This window comes from Ptychodera flava, unplaced genomic scaffold (genome assembly GCF_041260155.1).
Source record: "Ptychodera flava strain L36383 unplaced genomic scaffold, AS_Pfla_20210202 Scaffold_35__1_contigs__length_1935909_pilon, whole genome shotgun sequence".
Classification (NCBI taxonomy): Eukaryota; Metazoa; Hemichordata; class Enteropneusta; family Ptychoderidae; genus Ptychodera; species Ptychodera flava.
Window position 1 is genome coordinate 631,608 of NW_027248357.1, and position 16,221 is coordinate 647,828.

Below are 16,221 nucleotides of genomic sequence, written 5' to 3' on the forward strand. Positions count from 1 at the left end.
GTAGGTCGGATCACCCACTGAGTACGAGTAGGCTATTATGTAGATTTTGTTACCATCATTTTTCATGACAGGACAAGTCGACAAATATAAATTCATTAAGTAGGTTTTAATGAATTGATCCTTTTTCAACTGATTAAAGGTTGTATAAATTACAACTCACAAAAAACAACATCATGATGAAGCAAAGATTGTTCTGACACATATCCACAAAATCCAGGATAGACCTTTGTACTAATATGGTGAGTTTTGTGTAGAATTTCAAGCAAAACATATAAAATGAATGAAAGTTTCATGATAGGTTTGGAAAATTAGTAGGTTGGATTACCTACTGAGTGTATAAATGATATATAGATTTTGTTACCATTAGTTTTAATGACAGGACATGCCAACAAAAATATAATGACAGAAAGTCATTGTCATAAAATTAGGTTTTAATGAATTGATCAGTTGTCAACTGATCAAGTATTAGGCCTATAAGCTTCAGCCTTACATGTATAAATATAACTCACAAAAAGAAAGAAACGATGATGAAGAAAATATTGAATGAGGGAAAGTTCTGACACATTTCCACGAAGCTATTCAGGCTAGACCTTTGTACTGTCGTTTGTTGACAGTTATAATTTTCAACAATTCTGCTGTACAGTTATAATTTTCAACACTGTGTCATTTCAGGTAATAAATTCAACACTTGACTCGTTCCTTTATCAATGACTCGCATCATCCTCTGCATAATTCATTCTTCAACACAATTTAGCTGTGGCACCTCCACTCTCTCAAAACAATTTATGGAACCTTCAGGAACCAGAAAACGCTGTAGCAAAGAGTGTTGTTTGTTATGATAAAATATCAAATACTATATTCGTGAATGAATACAACTGAATGTAGGCAAAATAAGTGGACAACAATAATCATTGATACTAGAAATAAACCAGTGTATTCAGAAATACCAAGTGTACAAATATAATGTGAAATAAGTCTGGCATCTTCTTGAATTTTTAGGGGTGCCTAGAGATAAATATTGAATAAACATCGATCGATCATTTATTGCTTGGTATGCTTTCACAATACAGAATGAATGAATGGAAGTAAGGTGACACTTTATGATTTAGTGTAGCTGCAAGTATCATGTTGTGGTTTCGGGCCACAGTTTGAAATTGATGGACCCAGGTGAAAATCGGCAAGACTCAGATCTATAAATGATTCGACTTCAAACGTTGTCCTTCAGCTACAACATCATGTATTTACCTTGAGATTCAAGATTCTCCCCTATCTAAATCTAAACCTTCTAGTCACGAGTTACCTGAGCCCCTCCAATGGCAAAGACACATTAGATATTGACACAAGATGCCGGGGAACAAGAATTTGATTTTTTGATTTTTTCCCTACCTCCCCTGTTATATATTTTCGTACAATTCATGAATTAAAGATCACCGTGGAAGGGATTGAGAGATCATTTTGAAATCCCCAACTCTTGCTGTATATCAAAAACAAAAATACTGTAAAAAAATACGTTCAGACTGACGACTTTGCGTCGGCCCAGGTCCCGACCAGGGCCGGGGCCGACGTAAAAAACCAATGTGGACACGCTGAGTCGGCCCTGGGCCGACTCATTTTGGTCCCGGTTAGAAGGGGGGGGGGGGGGGGGGGTTCAGGGCCGACTCAGGGCCGACGCAAAATTTGGTCCGACGCAAATCGCCAGTGTGGACACGTTACGTCGGCCCTGGTCCCAGTTGACCAGGCCTCCGCTATGGATGGAAGTTGAACTAGTCACACTATTCGCACAAAACAAACGACGTTTGAAACTAAAGTTTACACCTATCGAAAGTTTTCAATCCAGTCTTTACATTTTAATATCATCCCATGTACGCTGAACTTCCCACCAACCTTTGTTCCGCAAACGAGACCATGTCATTCGATTCCACAGTGCACGTAATAGACTAGAGAGGCATGTCAAAAATGCCGCGCACTGGTTATTTCTCCACCGCGGTCTTATATATACCATATGCTCATCCAATAAATAGTGAAGATCTCTCCGATGATTAAAAGGGTGAGTGGTAGTCATATTTGCCCTTCTTGTGCGTAAAAACACAGGAAAATCATGAACAGTAGAAACAGCGTGCCATATTCAAATGCGCCATTTTGAACTTTGACAGGTCAGAGGTCACAAAGGAAGGTAAAGTTACGTCGGCCCTAATTCTGGTACCGGTAAGTGTGGACACGGACCAAATTTAATCCCAAAAGGACAATTATTTTGCGTCGGCCCAAATTTCAGTTGGGTTGCCAATGTGAACAAGATAATTGTCTCCAATCAAATTCAGAAAAACATTTTACCGTATATGATTTTTTGGGAACATGCAACTTTGTAGTCAACTTGCCGTATGTTTCAGGCGAGGCAATCACTTGCAATATGTCAATGTGGGTCAAAGATCAAGCGGACAAAATCAGGAAAACGTGAACTCTGATGTGAAATTTCAATAGAAGTGCCTTGGGGGTGTGGGTGTGCTCTGGCATATCCACTTCTCAATAATTTTGGTAGCACATCAAGCTCAAACAAACCATAATCGGGAACTATTTCATTCAGCAGGGTTCAGCGAAGCATCTTGTTTTTAAACAATATTTTTATCCATTTTTATTTTATATTTACTTGATTTTGACTCGCTTTCGTTAAAGCTACCGTCTGCGCATGCGCACATTTTAGGACAAAATCTGAGTTGAGAAACGAATCGGACGCCATCTTGTTCTCCGGTGTGGGCACATTTTTTACTTTGTGAACGTTTCACTGTGCATTTTAATATATTCTATAGTTATGACGTTGACAGTGATGCACTTTTGCGGCTGTCGTGTATTTTTTGGTACGAAAGGCGCCTTTGATCGACTGAAGAATGATGGTACCGGCAGGCATATCAGTTCTACTGAGGAAGTAATCCACTGGCCCGCATAGGTCAGGGACTCACTTAGGGGAGAACCACTTGATTTGTGGGGGGGGGTATGGAGGATTTTGAGAAAAAAAATTGTCACCAGGTGAAATAAAAGAAAAAAATAAGCCTGTAATGGCTTGAGAAAAAAAATTCTCATAACAGACAGAAATAAATAAAAAAGGAATTGTCATAATGCAGTTGAAATGAGCAAAATTTTGGAAATTCATTCTCATGTGTTCTTTGCTAGCATGCTGCCATAGGCAGCGCAAATGTTTTTACCACAAGCAATTCTCATGTGTTTTTTTCCCAGCACTTATGATATAAGCATTCACTACTTTACACCTCAGTGCACTCGATGTTTTCCTTCCCTTTTCTGACCCAAGAAATCATATTTCTGGATTTCTGTTGCAATATCTCAATGGTACAGGCAATATCTAGATGGGACTATTTGACCTGTACATTGTGAAAATTGAAAACACAAGACAGGAGTCAATAAACTAGTGTAAAAACCAATATATTATTCTCTCAACATAAATATGTTAGAAAGATTACAAGTTGTCAAAGAAAAATTGAGGAACAACAAACATAATGAAATACAATGTGTGAGCCTTGTTTCTCTGACCACAAAAGATAACATCTCCCCTGAGAACTTAAAAGGAATTGACTGTTATAAAGAAAAGCAGGTATAGTACTGATCACTGTTGATTTGCCAAAAAAGTGTTCTATAATTTAAAGTTGTATATATACTAGACTTTCCATTTTGTTTTCATTCGTTGGAATGTAAAATGAATATATAAAACCATCCTGTGATGTGTGAAACACTGGCTTAAATTTGAAAAATTGCACTGCTACTCCATTTGATAAAAAATTGATGCAGGTGTGACAGTTGAAATTAAAAAATGCTGTCTCTCTGGCAAAAAAAGTTCCCATACCCACTTCCTGCATACCCCCCCCCCGAAATCAAATGGGTCTCTCCTTAATATGCGCATGCGCATATAACAAGTTAGCGTTGTTTTTGCAAGGACCAGCTCCTGGCAAGGACTTTTGAAAAATCAAACCGACGCTGTCTTGTTTCTCGGTCTTGTGCGAATTTTGACGTTTTGAAGCTTTTAGCATTTATTTGATGATGTTTTGTAAATATGAAGTTCACGGTGATTGTATTTTTGTTGCTGTCATATATTTTTTTGGCACGAAACGCTCCTTCGTTACCGGCGAATCCATTGCTTTAGCGAGGCAATCCCACCGGCGGCCCGTTAGTAATAGCTGGGTGAGAGCGAGAGAATTCGCTCTGTCCTTCTACCTCCATGTCATAACAAACTAGCGTCGTTTTATGTTGATGTACTGTCCTTTCGACACAGCGATAACTTTAAGTTTTCTGTTGCTTATTTTGGGTAATTTCGACAGTTGTGCATTGATTTTGACATCATTGTTGACAGTGTGTGCTTTAGACTGTCGACAGTCCTCGTGCCTTCTTTTGACCGGATCCGGAGTCACTTGCGGTAGTAATCCAACGTAGGCGATCGAGCGCCGAAGCATCATTGTTGAAGACAGTGTGTGCTTTAGACTGTCGACAGTTCTCGTGCCTTCTTTTGACCGGATCCGGAGTCACTTGCGGTAGTAATCCAACGTAGGCGATCGAGCGCCGAAGCATCATTGTTGAAGACAGTGTGTGCTTTAGACTGTCGACAGTCCTCGTGCCTTCTTTTGACCGGATCCGGAGTCACTTGCGGTAGTAATCCAACGTAGGCGATCGAGCGCCGAAGGCGCAAGGTCGAGTGCCGAAGGCACGAGCTTCTATAAATACCGAAAGCTACGCGAGACCAAGCAGTACAAGCGACTGGCGAGAGTCTATGTGTGCTTATGTTGACCGATTTACGCGCACTTCAGAATCACGGCATAATCCGACATGGTAATTTGGCATGATCATCAGATCATACATGATCGAGATTGCACTTTAGCAAGATCACGATAACTAATGTTGTTTGTTTCACTGTGGTTTAATACCTATAGGGCCTATTTCCACTAAAAGACTATTAGAATTTCCTCCTGGCTACTTTGAAGTCGTGCACTGGCATGCATGTAGTTGTCAACATCACTATGCTTGAATGTAGTAGACTCTTACTATGAATATATCGACTGTCACTGCATATTGCATATGTGTGCAAGTCACTCCATATCATATCAAAAAATGTAGTATTGCGACGTTGAGCTGCCACAAGCCAGAATTTACAGTTTATGAGAAAGTTATCTTACATGTAAAACTCAGTTCTACTGTGAACAAAATGCAAGCTATGTTGCTTAACTATGGTGAATAACATAATATTTTGTACCTATCACCGTGTCAGAAAATCAGAAGGAAACAACCACTCAGACAAACTCTGGTCAGGATGATACTGTCCAATTTTAATATGTCTCTCGGCACACACTAGATACTCATGACTGTAAAACAACATTTCCATATAATTGTATATTCAGTTTTTATATTAGTTTGCTTTTCACCATATTCTATGTCCTTCCCTGCATGCACTACATAATTCAAAATTAAATATTGTTTTTGGCCTATACATACTTGAGGGGTAAGCTTATTTAGTCTCATACATTAAAGATGCACTGTTGACCTTCAGAGTCCAAACTTTTTATCATTGTATTGTAGATAGGTGTACACTCCAAATACAAAGTACAAGTGTGGTGAGTGTAACAAGCAAATGTTTTTTAGTCAATGGCCCAAATTTATTTTCTATTTGATGGACAATAAATACATGTGTAATCAATGCCAACAATCCAGTTTAAGTAATTTGGTTTAGATTAGCCATTGTCCATTATATTACAATAGTTTGTGGCTAAATTTTCTCCCCTTCTGTATCATATAAGTTCACCGTTTCCTGTTTTAGATATTGTTGATCCTATTGAGTTCCATCTCTTATTCTTGATTCACTTTCACATTAACTTTCATTTATGTCCAAACAATTTGACTTTTTGCCAGATTTCACATTTATGGCAAATAATAAACAGTAAGGAGGCACAAAGGACGTCGGTGCCCCCGGGCCCCATGTTTAATCATCTTTTGGGTTCTTTGGGTCCTTATCAACCTCATGCCCCTACATCATCAACTATTTACCAACAACTCCATGCCAACAACCAATTACCTGACCTAGCCACACATTAGAGAAGGTACAGCGTCATTGACGGTATTTTTTCATGTACAGAGCCATAACTCAGGCATGTTGCAACTGAGTATATTCAAAGTTGGTACAAGGACATTGACCAATGTCATAGATATGCAGGTCATTTTTTTGTGATACAATCCAATATGGCGGCCGTGCGGCCATTTTGTTACGATTTTTTCATGTACAGAGCCATAACTCAGGCATATCTCTACAGATTTTATTCAAAGTTGGTACAAGGACATTGACCTATGTCATACATGTGGACATTGATTTGTTTTGTGATGCGATCCAATATGGCCACCGTGTGGCCATTTTATTACGATTTTTTCATGTCCTGAACTACAATTCAGACATGTATCAAGCGAATTTATTCAAAAGTATTTTTATCATAGACCTAATGAAGAGGACTCTATCCTCTATGAGGACCTGTAATCAAAGTACCCATTAACAAGTGGGGACTGTGTCATCAACGATGACTTGTTGATTTTTATTTTTCTCTAAATACTCTCCGTACGTGGCGCTATACTGTTACCTCATACGCCTTCCATATGGTTTAGACTCATACTGGTTTTCGCCCGAGTGCTCATGGGTTGAGATTAACAATGGCGGCGGATACGAACGCTTCCCTCGCATAGAGAGAGAAAAGTAGGCTTTGCGTAAGTTTACAAGCCCGGCTGGGCACATCGTGTACCTAGGCGAGGTGGATGAGCTCGAAAACGAAGATCAATGCAAGTTTTGGATTAAAAATTGGCTGTTTTCGGCGGAGAAACTACCGCCGTATTTCTGAGGAGCCACCAGCGTTTTTTTTCTATATCAGTCTGCACGGCTGTGGTGGGAGGCCTTAACGCCGGTAACACACAGCCATGCAGAGCTAGGCATAGCATAGTGAACTGTCTGTCACCGCACCGGCATGCGTTGGCTGCACGTAAAAGCAACTCAACTTTCCAAGATCAAACGGTCAGTATCTTGTGAAAACAGCGACATAGCAATGAAAATTGTTTTAGTCAGTGGTAAAAACTCTTAACAGATGAAGCATTAATTGCTTAATCAAATGAAAATGCATGTGGCCAGAGTCGGTTTTCAAGTTCAACGGCCTAGGTCCGATGTCTCCTCTCGTCTGATATACATTTCCGTGCGTTGTCGCCCCCGTATGTATCTGTTGCGTTTTTACCGTACATGTAGGCATTTGTAATCTGTGTACTGTAATTCCCTGGACTGCCTTGCTTTTAGTTGTATAGGGCTCTTCACAGTTTACGTCACTGTTCTGTCATTAATATGCAAAAATAAATATTTGTCCGCATTTTTAGATTACGCATTGGAAAATTACGCATGCAAAAAGACTAAAACACATCTTAGTAGACGACTGCTAGTGTAACAATGAATTAAAAGGCATATTCACGACTCAGAGTACAAGCTGCAAAAACGGCCATGTATGCAACATTGATAAAATTTGTCTGCATTTCAAGCTGCGTGTCCGATGTCGCGCGTGTACAGCTATATTTAGTAACAAACCTGTAACTGTGAACAGCACTATTCTGTTGTAACCGCTATCAGCCCTCACTATAGTTACGTGCTTGCATATTAAAATCCCAAGCACTCTTTCATTCTGCACCAATCTTCGTCACACATTTTCTTTTCTTCCGCTGCTCTGGTCTCTGGAACTTCGCTTTTGCTTGCAAATGCTTTCTAGTTATTTTCTGCATTGGCTAAGAATCTTGTCATTATGACACTATACATCCCTGATGAAGACTCTTCCTTGGAGACAAACAAATTTTGAATGCATTCATGTGAGCCTATTTATGTCATTTGATGTGAGGGTTGTGAAAAAAATGAATGCAAAATATCCTATTAGAAAAACTAAGAATGATCTTTGCATGCATGAGTGAAAGAACATTTGAGTGTCCAAGTTGATTCACAAGGACTCTGTGGGTCATTATAAAGTTCACAATTGAAAATGTTAAAATCTTTGCTTGTAAGATGGATCGTTGCAGGAGAGGCATTAAGGCAGGTATGTATCGAGCACTCAACCTTACATTATATATATATATATATATATATATATATATATATATATATATATATATATATATATATATATATTATATATATATATATATATATATATATATATATATATATATGTTTTAGTTCAAGATCAGCTTGAGTAGAGTGCTCAATACTAGAGTAGAGCTAAATACACAACTGAGTTGATCAGGATAATCTAAAATATTAAGACAGAATACAGGATTGACTGGAAAATAATAAAACAATGCAATCCATACTCCAACGTCAAAATAAAATGCAATCTGTGCCTCCACGAGAAATTCATACTCCTCAGATATCCAGAAATGTGCTCCCTCAACAATAAAACAAATTAGTATCGACCTGCAGACACAGGAGAAAATTTCTCCTGTGCAGTCACTAATTATTCAACCTTTTGCAACAAACAGGTGCCAACAAAAACAAAAAAAAGAAATCGTTCCCCGCCTAACATTACAGTCGATCACAGCCACCCGATGAGTGTAGGCGGCTCTGCAGCCTAAATTTGTAGTGGAAATGTAATATTTTAGATTATCCTGATCAACTCAGTTGTATATATATATATATATATATATATATATATATATATATATATATATATATATATATTATATAATATATATATATATATATATATATATATATATATATATATATATATATATATATATATATATATATAAAAGGAAGTCTATTAAAAGTGCAAATTGGTAATTGACTGATCTCAAAATATTAAACCACTGTAACGTAGTATCTTTTATGTACATACAAGTTTCATTAACTTTGGTCAAGTAAATGTAGCTATATATGTAGATATATATCTCCCTAATTATGAAAGTTCATCAAATACATAAATTAGCATCTGACTTTTATGTAACTTCTCAATACCTCTCACGGCTTATATTTCCTAGTGTAATCAATGTTTGTTGGATAAATCTCATGAAATTTTGTGCAGCCATTTTTACCTTAAATCTGTTTTTCTAAAATCAATCATCATGCAAATTGGCGTAAATAGGCAAGTCACACCGACCAAATCTAATCAATTCTTGCCATTTTTAAACAAAATCTATTTATCATATACCTATGCCCTGTATTGTGCCTGTACTGAGTTCAGTGACATGATTTATCATGTTGATTTCATGTCAATAAAGTGATACGCCTTGTTGATTTGCATATCAAAGGAATGGTCAGCGCGTCTTTCTTTCATTCAATTGAATATTTGCATATGAAAAGGTGATACGACCTGTTGATTTACATAACAAAGCCTGATACGGTCTGTTGATTTGCATACCTGACTACTTACATGGTGGCGCCCTAATCAAAACAAACCATGGTGCCCGTCTATGATTTTGACTTTGACTACGATATCATGTCCGATCTCCAAAAGTGGCAGGGTTTTGAAGCATAGGGAAATGCATCAATATCGGATTAACCTGCTAGTAGTGCTACCAATTTGAACAAATTAAACAGCAGAGCATCACACCGTACAGGCACTGACAGATCGAGGACAGACCAGCTGTTCCGTGTTCTCGTCTTCGACTCGTGTGATGTGGCCCACAACCGCACGAGCAGCAATACGACCCTACCAAGAGGTGATATCGAGGGATAACCTCTTTATGATATGCCTATGCCCATGTTATTGAATGAATAAATCTCGTATATTAAAATATGATACGTTTCACTGTGGTTTTTCTTGATGGACTACATTTGTTTGCGTCATCTTGCTAAGGCGGATTGATATACTAGCGTCTGACGTAATCTATCAGCTGGCTCATTCTGACCGCGGACATCCGGGAACTTGCGGATTTTTACGTCATTTTTGCGTCACACTGCCGTGAAAACAAATATTGAAGTGTGTGGATTTTTCAACATTTTACTACAGCACTCAATTTTCAACATTATGTCAATAATAAATACTAAGTTCTGTACTTTGTCACATAATTTCTGCATTGTTCACTGTCTTGTATAGTCAAATCCCATTTCACCTCACTCGCGTGCGTGAGGTGAAAGTGACGTCACTCCGCGGTCAAGAATTGACAATTATTTTACGGTTGAGCAGAGAAATGCTTTAACTCTGTCATCAAACATGTAGGATATCTACCGAATCCGTACGGTACATGCAAGTGTTGTGTTTGGTATTATTTTCCAGAACGCATTTACCATGAATACATGATATTTTTGAAAGTTGTGCTTTTGAATTTGCCGGTCCTCTGACATGTCTGATAGCACTTTTGCTTGTCGTCTGCGCGTCTGTGCTTATGCACGGACGGAACAGCTGGTCTGTCATCAATCTGTCAGTGCCCGTACGGTGTGATGCTCTGCTGTTTAATTTGTCCAAATTGGTAGCACTACTAGCAGGTTTATCCGATATCGACGCATTTCCCTATGCTTCAAAACCCTGCCACTTTTGGAGATCGGACATGATATCGTAGTCAAAGTCAAAATCATAGACGGGCACCATGGTTTGTTTTGATTAGGGCGCCACCATGTAAGTAGTCCGGTATGCAAATCAACAGGCCGTATCAGGCTTTGTTATTTAAATCAACAGGTCTTATCACCTTTTCATATGCAAATATTCAATTGAATGAAAGAAAGACGCGCTGATCATTCCTTTCATATGCAAATCAACAAGGCGTATCACTTTATTGACATGCAAATCAACATGATAAATCATGTCACTGAACTCGGTACAGGCACAATACAGGGCATAGGTATATGATAAATAGCAATTATGCAATCTGTGTAAACAGTGCAATGAAAGCCTAACATGATTCCTTATAATGCTTTTGATGATCTTGAACTTCTTAAGTTAAAAAATTTGTCTCTTCAGTGTGCTTTCTCTGAGTACGTACAGTCTCAACTTATTCAACAGAACTTACTTACAATGTTAATTTGAAAGTTAAAATGTGCTTGGTTAATAGGATGAAAATACTGATATTAAAAGATAACCAGCTCAAGATTCTTATAACCTGACAGATATGCTGTTTTATTATGACGTAATCTTGATTTAAGCAAATCTTGTTTACTTTAATTAGAATGTAATTAACTCTCGTTTATTTGCTATTATAGACTAATATAGTCTGATGAAATATGCAAATCTGTATTTTTACAGAATTTTTTTCCATTTTTGGTCAGGCCATCCTGAAATGAGCTATCAAAGATATCCACCTTCTTCATCAATACATATGTCACAATAGGTTATTCTCTACATAACACGGCAGAGCTCTGTCAACTGTTGAGTCACTTTTTTTTCAAAACCGCTGGTCAGACAGCTTAATATTTGGTTTACATGTCCCTACGATGACCTTAGTGAGATAATTTCATACAGTCAGGAAATACTTAATTTTGTATCCATGTCTATAGCTTCAGGGACTTTGGCCCTCTGTTTATATATTACAAAAAATGGCACGATTAGAAAGTGCATTAAGATACAATCAACTATTGCAAATGACCTACATTTGTTGAAAACATTTATCATTGAACCATTAACAATCGAACATAACATGATCTGTTTATTTGACACCAATGTGCCCCACTTGAAATTTGGATCAAGATGTTGTAAGACCAGTTGAAAATTGCTGTTTTTTGACAATGTGGAAGAGACAGTTTCCAGTAGAAATAGGGTTCATAATGTGAGAAACTAGTTAATCCTTTGAGCCCCAAAGTCAAGTTTGTCACCTTTAAAAATATATCAAGTCAAATTTTTGCTCACGTGTTCACATACGTGTGAGCATATGTCGCAGCGATGTCTGTCTGTCTGTCTGTCTGTGTGCTCGATATCTCAAAAATGGCTCATCAGATCAGAATCAAACCTGATTCCTAGATTTAGTTTGCAAATGGCAAGAAGTGATCAGTTTTGGTGGGTGTGGCTTGTTTACTTTTTGCTCATTTGCATAATTAATGATTTTATAAAAAAAAACCGGATATACATTGAGAATGACTGAACAAAATCTGATGAGATTTGCTACAAATGTTGATCACACCAAGATGTATCAGCCATGAAAGATATTGAGGGTGACATAAAATAATTGCTAATTTGCACATTTAATAACCTTTCCTAATTAGGGATATATATATCTGATTTGACTAGATCAAAATTGACGAAACTTGGTATGTATTTTGAAGATACTATGATTTAACATTATTGAAAGTCATTAAGCCTTTAAACTTCAGTCTCTTCCTAATTTGCATATTTAATGAACTTTACTAAATAGCAATATATATCTGAATTAACTAGACCAAAGTTGATGAAACTTGCTGCATATATTGAAGGTACCATGATATGACATTCTTGAAAGTCATTAAGCATTTTACTTCAGATAATTCCTAATTTGCATATTAAATAAACTTTTGAAATTAGGGATTTATATTTGAATTGACTTGACCAAAATCGATGAAACGTGCTATATCCTTTAAAGATACTATGATATAACATTATTGCAAACCATTATGCATTTTTACTTCAGCCAATTCCTTAGATGCATATTTAATGAACTTTCCTGATTAGTGATATATATCTGAATTAACTCGACCAACGTTGATGAAACTTGATATGTACATTGAAGACATTATGATACAACATTATTGAATGTCATTAATCAGTTTTACTTCAGCCAATTCCTTATTTGCATATGTAATGAACGATTCTAATTAGGGATATTTATCTGATTGACTCGACCAAAGTTGACGAATGTTGCTATGTACATTAAAGATACTATTAGACAACATTATTGAAAGTCATTTAACATTTTACTTCAGCCAATTCCTAATTTGCATATTATAATGAGAACAAAACATGCCATGTACATTAATGATTATATCAGGTTATAAATATATTGAAAGTCATTTCGCATTGTCATGCCAATTTATTTATAAATTTGCATATCTAATAAGCTTTCACAGGTTATCATATATAGCTTGAAGGACTTGACCAAAGGCAGTTGCACATGCTATATTAAGTGGTGATACAATGACAGTACTCAACGAATTTAATTATTTTTATTTTAGCTAATTACATATTTGAATACTTAATGACCTTTAGAATTGATCAGTGGTGAATATTGTTTATTATATTGATCATAATGAAGTTGTGAACATATGCGGCAAAGGTTCAAATTTACACATAAATGCAATATAATGAAACGTGAGCATTTTCAGTTCATATCTAGTTTTCAGATTTTTGTCAAAATTTTGATAACAAATTTTAGCCGATAAAATGTTATGTCCATTGGTCCAAAATTATAAAAATTTACAGAAAAATTCATAAAAATTGGTAAAAATGTTGCACTAAAATTTTGGTGGGAACAATTACAGCACTCAAAGGATTAATGATAGTTTCTTGTTGTTGGTAGTGAATTCGACGTTATGTCTTCCTGAGTATAAATTTGTGTGCGTGACCCAGTTAGGTAGCCCAGCTTGCATCCCTTGAGAAAATTACACTGGAATGTGTTTGTCTGGGCAGAGTGCGTGTGCTGATGTTCTGGCTTTCATTTTACATTTCATGTTTTATTCATTTGGTAGCTTTTTACAAACAAACAATCAAACAAATATACATGATTCTTCATGTTTAATTTCAGCTCTTTTGTAATTTACTCTATGTGTCAACTCATAAACAAACAAACAAAACAAACCAAAAGAAAACATTGCAGACTATGTTCCCTGTTCTTATGTAAATAAGCTACATCCACTGGAAACATACCAGATATGGTAGAGTTGACTTTTCAGATCCTATCTGCAGATTCTGAGCTCAGACTCATTCAAATCTCAGATCTCATAAACTAAGTTCACATGCTTCACAACCCAACATAAAAAAATCTCGGGACTCTCAAACTATCATGCACAAGAACCGGTGACATAAATGAAACAATATTGATACAGAAAGGCATTGTATATACATTCAAGATAAAGAAGTATTCATTTTCACCTGCAAACCTGGAACCTAAACTTCGACCATGATCCATTTTGTGGAGGGACCATGCTTTGACCTTACGACTTCACAGTTCACTCGAAATTGTGCCAAATGAAAAGTAGCACTTTCTTGCTGGCTGCACCAGTCTATGCTGCACGAGCCACAGTATGTAGCCATGCAGTACCAGTGTAGGACTAATTGGGGATAAATGGCATATAAGTGATCAATGCCAGAGAACTGTGACATATGCCCTCTATAGACCATACATGGAAATGTACATGATTAGGCCATGGCATCTTGACCTCCCTTGACTGATCAAGACCATGACCAAATGAGTAAATCTGTTGAATTTGAAACTGTCTTTTATATCACATAGTTTACATTTCATTGAAGTTAATAACAATACAGATTGAATATAACTAATTATTGATGTTAGATCTGAGATGAAACTTTGTAAGGTCTAAATCTGAGCTCAGAGTTCTAAGTCTGAGAATCTGAATTAAGTCAACTCTACCTGCCAGATCCAAATAAATTCACCAATATACCAAACACAAAATTTCTGAATCAACATTTTCCATTGTTTAATTTTATTTTATTTTATTTGCTCATCAACAGCACCATCAGGCAGCCACTTACAGACAAGAAAATAAAGAAAAGGATAAAATACACTAAAATTTAAACAAACAAAAAAGTACCCTATACTAAACATCAAACAATGACAAAAATAAATTAACATGTCTTTTAAAAGTTGAATGAGATTCTTCAAAAACATCGACATCGCAAACCTTATCAATCAAATCATTAGAAAGTCGTGGCGTACGTCCATTGCCAGGCCATTTTTTGTAACATCAACTCTACAATAAGGGATGTGTAATAGAGGTCTATGTCTGGCAGAGTATCTAGGTACGCATAGGCCATAAAAACCTGTACAATCTGTAGAGTCATAAGAAGATAAAGGCATTTACGCACTAACATACAATCAAATAGTTTCCTACGTAAGAACAAAGGTTGAATTTTAAATAGATTACAGAGCAATTTATAGTCACAATTACACCAAGATGAAGAGTCACCGTGACATCCCTGCTATCTAAGAAAACGTTTCTGAATTGAGTCTATACGGTTTGCCTGACTATCAGAAATTGAATTGAAAATGACTTTATTATATTCTAAAATTGGACGCACCATAGTAATAAACAAATGTCGAAGGACAGCAACTTGAATGATCAAATTAAAATTGCAATTATGCGATTGGCTTTACCCACAATAGATTAAATGTGATGAACAAAAGTGAGTTTGGAATAAAAAATCATACCCAAATCCTTAATGTGAGAAACATGATCGAGCAAACAATTATCCACATGGTAATTAAACTTAATAGGTTTCTTTTTTAAGGTGATGGTAAGTACCTTACATTTGCTAGCATTCAAATCTAAGCGCCAAATTTTTGACCACTGCAAGTATATCTACAGACTTTTGTAAGCTAGTGTTTGCTATCATCAAAGTTTAACAAGACTGAAAAGTAATGGTATCGTCTGCAAACAGCAATGACTGAACAGATACAGTCATCGGCAAGTCATTTATGTATAATGTAAATAACAAAGGCCCAAGAATGGAACCTTGTGGCACACCAGATGTTATCTGGCACCAAGTCTACGCTGATCCATTTACTAGGACAAATTGCTGCCTATTATTCAAATAACTTTTTAACCCTTTCAGAATATTCTGATGAATGCCAAAATACTGTAATTTGTCATGGCCCTTCAAATATGTCTGCAACTCTGTGCAGCATATATGAGTGTGTATGCCATGACCAAACTGTTGCATTACAGACAACTCATAAACTTCACAAATGATAGATCACGTGTTAATATAATTGTGATCAACTCTATCAAAAGCCTTGTTGAAATCTGTATAGATAACATCAAGTTGTTTGCTTACTTTCTATTGCATCAATAGCATTTTTCACAAGAACAGCAAGATTGGTTGTGCAAGAGCGCTGTCGAACAAAACCATGCTGTTTTGTTGTGATAACTGGACTAACATGAGTATAAATATTAGCACAGATTAGCCTTTCAAACAATTTTGCTATAGTTGGAAGCAGCGAGACTGGCCTATAATTAATTAGCGGCCTGTTCCCTGCTTCCAGACCTGTGTATTACATTTGCCCTTTTCCAGATGTCAGGAAAAC